We start from the raw sequence: 7,085 nt of genomic DNA, 5'->3' as shown, positions 1-7,085 counted from the left end.
GATGAGAGATGTCTTATTAGTTAGATATGCTAGGCTGTGGCTGTAAACACAACCAAAAAAATACATCATGTCTCTGTTACCAAACTGTGTTTCTAGTTGGTGGCCAATTTTCTCCCAATAAATGATTCAGGAACCCAGACTCCACCGCCTTTTAAATTTCTTCAAACCCTTATTTTTCTTACATCCTATAGGCAGGAGAGTGAAGAGGGTATAGAGGAGGCCAACTAACTTTTAAAAGCCTTGATCCTAAAGTGGCACAGATCAGCTTTGATCACATTTTATTAGTGAGAACTAGTAACATGACTATACCTTAATAAAAAATTGGAGAAAGATTCTGTGACATGCGGTCTTCATTTAGCTTGAAATTTTATTCATGGAAGGACAGAATGGGTTTTAGTTGCCATTTCTTTGTCTTTGCCATGGGAGGGCCTGGGAAGAAGGATTAAAAGGATCATGTACATTAGTATAGAAATCAGTAAAACATGTGACAGAGGTAGTGTTGAGGAAAGAGACTTTGGTCAGGAGCCAAAGGGAATGAAATGAGTGTTCTAAGAAGTGATAGATGAGTGTTGTAAGGAGGAATAGTGTGTAGTAGGGTCTGATGACACGATAAACAAAAGTGGGTGTTTGTGGGATTTGAGAGCAAGAATCATCTGGAAGAGAATATGAGGAACAGTGAGGATGTGAACCATGTCTTCTAACCTTGGTGTTGTGAGGGGCATGGGAGAGAAAACAGCCACTACCTATGCCTGCAGCAGGAGCAATGTTTTAGGGAAGATTTGGACTTTTTTGGACAAGAAAGCAAAGGAAGCTTTCACAAAAGAATTTGAGGCCACAACAGATTTTGCTATTGATGGAACTGAAATTCCAGAGTGCAGAGTGGAAGAGTTGAGGAGATGAGGAGTGTCAGAAGGTGGAAGGAAAGTCAACCTGCCCAGTTATATGAGGGTTAGGGTCCCAGGAGATGAAGGACCAAAGCATATTCAGGATCTAACCTATTTTATGACCTCACTTTTACCAATCCCAGCCAAGCCACTATAATCTGGTGCTTGAATTATTGCTTTCGTTTTCTATCTGGTAATCACTACTGTTTTAAAAACACACCAGATTATTTTGCTCCTCTGGAAAAAAATAGTAAGAAAATCCTTACAATGGACACAAAGTCCTTTAAACTCACAACTTTGCACTCTTTTTCTCCCTACCCTTTCTTCTTCTCCTTCTCTTTCTTCTTTTTCTCCTTCGCCTCCTCCTCCTCTTCCTTATTCAACTTGTTTTTCTTCTCCTTCTCCTTCTCCTCCTCCTTCTTCTTCCTCTTCCTCTTCTTCTTCTTCCCCACCATGCTCCTCCTCCTCTTCCTCCTCCTCTTCCTCTTTCTCTTCTTCTCCTTCCCCAGCATCCTCCCCCTCCTCTTCCTCCTCCTCCTCTTCCTCTTTCTCTTCTTCTCCTTCTCCTTATTCTCCTTCTCCTTATTCTCCTTCTCCTTATTCTCCTTCTTCTTCTTTGTTTAGACAGAGACTCACTCTGTCGCCCAGGCTGGAGTGCAGTGGTGCGATCACAGCTCACTGCAGCCTCAAACTCCCTGAGCTCAGGTGATCCTCCCACCTCAGCCTCTGGAGTAGCTGGGACTTTACAGATGTGCCACCATGCCTGGATAATGTTTTTAAAAATTTTTTACTGAGAGATGGGCTGGTTTAGAACTCCTGGGCTCAAGCCATGTGGCTGCTTTGGCCTCTCAAAGTGCTAGTATTACAGGTGTGAACCACTGCACTCAGCCTCAACACTCTTCTTTTTGATCACTCTGTACCTAGTCATACTGGCTTTTTGTTTCTCTCCTGCACCAATTCAGGACCATTGTGCTTGCTGTCCCCTCCTTATGTGTTTTTCTCACATGCACGTGGTGAAAAACTTTTGAGAGTCTGCTTTTGAGACTCTGCTCAAATATTATTTTATTTAAAAAGTCTTCTCTACCAATCTTATAAAATGAAATATTAATTGCATGGACCTTGTTATTTCCCATATTGCTTTATTCCTCTTCATAACACTTATCACTCTATTACCCATTTATATGTGTATTTGTTTTTTCTAACTCTTCCTACCAGAATATCATCTTCATGAGTATGGGAACTTTGTATTTTCGCTGCTATTACACCAGCTTCTATAATGGTGCTTTGCACATAGATGACACTCAATAAACTTTCTTTTAATACATAGATGAAATAATCCAGTTGAAGTACTTGAAGCATAATGTGGGTGGAAGATAGAACACAGAGTTGGTAGACCACACTAGCTAGAAGATCAGGGCCATGATTCCAAGACTTGCAATGAAAACACAAGCTAACTTAAATTCCTGCACCCTACTGATGTATGTAGTAAGATTTACTTAAAAGATCTGCAGGTATTAGCAGGCCTGAAATTTTTAAGTGAATGTAGATGGATAAACTGACATTTTTTAAGTTGAATTATTATTCTTACACCATGTCCCGCTGAAGACCATTTGTAAGGTTTACATGTGCTGGCTCATTACAAATTTGATGATGTGAAGAAAATGTATTTAGCATCTGATGATTTTTCTCAGTTTGAAGAGAGAGAAGATGTTGTGAAATAATATTAGTGAATGGCATCTCAAATTGCTAGATAAAAATAGTAAAGTTCCTGCAAATCTTGAGCGTACCTTTGAGGTTTTTGATTATTAATTCAGAGTTAAAACCAGGGAGCCTGGTTGGGTGATTTCCCTCTAGCATGTTTCATGGATTAAGGCATGGAGGAGAGAGCTATTTGTTTTATCTAGAGCTAGAGTCTTACCAGTTAAGTACCAAGGACAGAGGGATAGGCAAGGAAGCTGAGGTCCTTTGTGAGCAAGTGGTTATAGAAATGGACTAGGGCAATTAAGATGAAAAGGATAAAAGTGAAAAATGAGGAAGCTAATATATAGTGAGCACTCAAACTTGTATTTACCTCCCAGACCCATGTTTTTTCTGCCATTAACCATGGCCTCAAAGAAAGTATCTACTGACAATCTTTGTGTTTTAGCCCTTCACAAATTATTAAAAATGTAGTTTTATAAATGTGAAATGTTCAAAGCGTAACTTGTTAAGTTTATAATATATTTTAATATAAGTTTATAATATATTTTATGTTCATTTCTAACTTGTTGATATACAAGATAAGTAAAATATGTCCCAACCATCAATGAGCCCATAGCCTGATGGGTAAGACAGACATGTAAAGGAATTACCAAAACATCTTAAGCACCTTTGATAGAATGCAGAGAAAGAAAAATGATCACAATACCCCCTCTGATCAATAGCCAGCTTTATAAATGCATAGTACTGTTAAATGAATGCATGATTTCAATAAGGGTATGCATGGAAAAAGCTTGCAAACATTTATTATTCATTTATTTGATTCAAGAAAGATTAGGACTGGCTTAAAAGTACTGACATTTAAAACCTGAAAAGCGCTATTATCAACCTGAATGTCACTTGGCCTGGCCCCCAGGATTTTTTATACATGTAAAAATTTCTGACTTCCAGAACACATAAAAAACTTCTAAAAAGAGTGCGAATATTTAACCAGTTTTTCTTCCTTTGTGCCTCTATTCAAATCTAAAGAAAATAATACAGAGAATAATACAGAGGTGATTGTTTGAAGTTTCCTGCTGATTTCAGACATCATTTCTTATTAAATATTAGAATATATTCTGTGTCCACATGGCATTATTACAGATATCCCTGCTATAGGGGTTACATGAAATAACGTATAAAATATTCTTAGCCCAGTTCTGGAAAAAGGAAAGCAGTCAATACTTGTCAGCTCTACAGCGACATATTGCTGACATCTTATAATTACTGTTTTCCAGGATTTTTTAAATTTCTTTTTTCTCTACCTATTTACTCTACACTCTCCTTAGATAATTTTATCCACTGATATAAATTTTATTATTGTCTATATGCTAACAATTCCAGAGCCTGTATCAAGACTAAGAACAAAGTGAAATCTCAAGAAAAGTCTAGGCTTGATATATTTATTTGGGAATTATTGGCGTATTGATAATGTATAGACAGTGATTAAAGATATGGTGAACTTGAAATGTCATTGAAACATGTAAATGGAAATAACTGGGAAGCATATCGTTAATCAAACTAGAAAAAAATTCTCTGCGACCTTCTGAAGTTCCAGCTCTTCCTATCTTAGCAAATGCCTTCGCTATCTACTTAGCCACTGATTCTGGAAACTAGAGGTTGTATTCTAGTTTTTAAATTTCTGTTACCTAGTGTAGGACCTGAGCCGATTAATCATGAAGGCATCTATGTAAAATAGAATTCATCTAATTCTTTCTTTCCTCACTATTACTACCTTGATGTAATTCATATTGCCTCTTCGTTCTCTTATAGTAGTAGCCCTCGAATCAGCCTCACGGTAGCCACTCTCAAATAAACTGTATCCTTGAAAATATTAGGCACCACATGTATGCTATCTTTGCCAAATTATCAACATGTCTTTTGGGGATAAACCTGAGAACTGAAGATATTAAGAAAATGTCAGTAGAAATGTAGGAAGATTGCTTATTGGATATATGTGTCAGAAACCATGCTCATTGTTTAGGTTTAAATTTGATTTGTAGTTTTAGAATTTAAATCTTCTTTCAATTTTCAAAGTATCAGGGGCTTAACTTTGAGCTCTGTCTCTGGCTAGTCCTTGGGACTCCATTCAATATCTTCCATCTGTTATATATAATTTGTTCAAATAATTGTTGCAGGAATATCAGAAATCTAAATCATGGGAGTAATTTTATAGGGTCCTATATGATAATAAAAATAGTAACTATCATTATGGAAAAACTCTAGAATATGCAACAAATTTTACATGCAGAAATTCTAAGTATTACTACAACCCTGCAGGTTAGGTGTTTTGGGTGGTATATTTTGAGGCATTATCATGTTTTAAAATCAGTGTATTCTCCCCCTCCACTCCCACTTCCCAATCCTCCCATTTCATATGACTAAATGGTCAGACTTATGCTTGTTTTGAGTGAGTTTTGAAGCAAAGTAGAATGCAGAAGGCTCTTGCAAGTCTTTTTAAACTCTAGAGACATGAGAAGATTGAGACATAGATAAAATATCTTAACCATAAACACAAAGGCAGAAGGATTTCACTGAAACTAGAAAGTTTTCCCAGCTTGGCATGAAGGGAGATGGTGACATTGGAGATGGGGGTTTCAAAGCACAAGTGACATGTCCTCAGCTTCCAGCAGAGAAGCCAAAAGGCCAGTGATATTCCAGAGGGGAAATGGTTACAAGAGTCATTTAAGGGTGGGTGTGGTGGCTCATGCCTGTAATCCCAGCACTTTGAGAGGAAGAGGCAGGCAGATCACTTCAGGTCAGGAGTTCGAGACCAGCCTGGCTAACATGATGAAACCCCATCTCTACTAAAAATACAAAAATTAGCCAGGACTTGTGGTGAACGCCTGTAATTTCAACTACTTGGGAGGCTGAGGTAGGAGAAACACTTGAACCAGGGTGGCGGAGGTTGCAGTGAGCCAACATCGCAATACTGTACTCCAGTCTGTGTGACAAGAGTGAATCTCTGTCAAAAAAAAAAAAAAAATTAGCTGGGTGTGGTGGTGTGCACCTGTGATTCTAGCCACTCGAGAGGCTGAGGCAGGAGAATCGCTTGAACCCAGGAGGCGGAGGTTGCAGTGAGCCGAGATCACGCCACTGCACTCCAGCCTGGGCAACAGTGAGACTCTATCTCAAGAAAAAAAAAAAAAAAGAGTGATTTAAGCAAGCAGAACAACTGGTGACCTCAAGGAAGATCTCAGAACCCCATGTAGAACTTGGACTCATTCAAGCTCATCCCGGTCCTCATGGTCATGATGATGAGAAGAAGGACAGTGCCTGTCAGGATAAATGACTCTTGTACTGTAAGGTATCTGCCTCAGAACTGTACAGGATTCTAAAATAGAAGCACAGATTCTGAGGAAGGGATAGACCTCTCTCCCAACCCCACCTGAAGACTCTAAAAAAATAAGATTGGGCCTGCGCAGAATGATAACTCTTTCTTGACTTTCTGTTTCTTATAACGATAAGGAAAATTGCTGAAAATACCAGAGATATTTAGAGAATATATTGAATTGAATTGAATTAAACAATGGAGTAATTTAGAGATCTAATTACTTCATTCTCATATAACAATGCCCTGTGGCTATAAATGTATCTGTTTTTCAGGCATTATATATTTTCCGGATCCTCATGTGAATCAAACTCTTATCTAATTGAAAGTACACTGGAATTGGATATAGTAAAGAAATGTAATTTTTCATAATTCCTTTCTGTCATGAATTTAGCAAGTAAAGTTTGTTTTGCATTTTAAGGAATAAAATTGCAGCAGCTGACACTCATTACAGTACATTTTAAAGCCTAATTTATGGTGTGCCTATAAATTTCCATGCTAATGTATTTCCATTGTTATATTTTTGCTTACAAAGATTTTAGTGTCACTTTATTTAATTGAAGTCAAATGATGTTATTTACCTTTTAGTGATGCAGAAAAAATTGCATTTGTAAGCTACTATTATTCAAATTGAATTTTCTTGCAGAATGCTGGATGTCTTGAGTGAAGAAAATTTCAGATATAAATTTAAAACAAGTGCTAAATTGTGACATCTACTCTATCAAACCAATAATAGATATGATATGGGAGCTGAGATTGTAATTGATTATGTGCAAGACATTTGTTGAATCATCAAATAACATGAGATTTCAATAAATGATTCTAAATATAAAAAGTGCAATATCTGGTATCTATAAACATTATAATCACTTTGTATAACATATTTAGTTAAACGACTGAATGAATATGAAGACAATAACATTCCATAATGTTCTGTAGCTTCAGCAGCATCATACGATTACTTTGGGGTTTTTTAATTACTAGAATGTATATTTTAGAAAATAATTCAGAAACTCACCTATACATTTAGCATTCTGGAGGAGGTGCTTGTTTATGACTGACTCTTTGAGTTACTAGTATATGAAAAACAGATGTAGAATTATTTCCAATTGAACTGACGTCTGATGCCATTC

This window comes from Pan paniscus, chromosome 7 (assembly GCF_029289425.2).
Source record: "Pan paniscus chromosome 7, NHGRI_mPanPan1-v2.0_pri, whole genome shotgun sequence".
Lineage (NCBI taxonomy): Eukaryota > Metazoa > Chordata > Mammalia > Primates > Hominidae > Pan > Pan paniscus.
Note: the sequence above shows the minus strand (reverse complement) of the source record.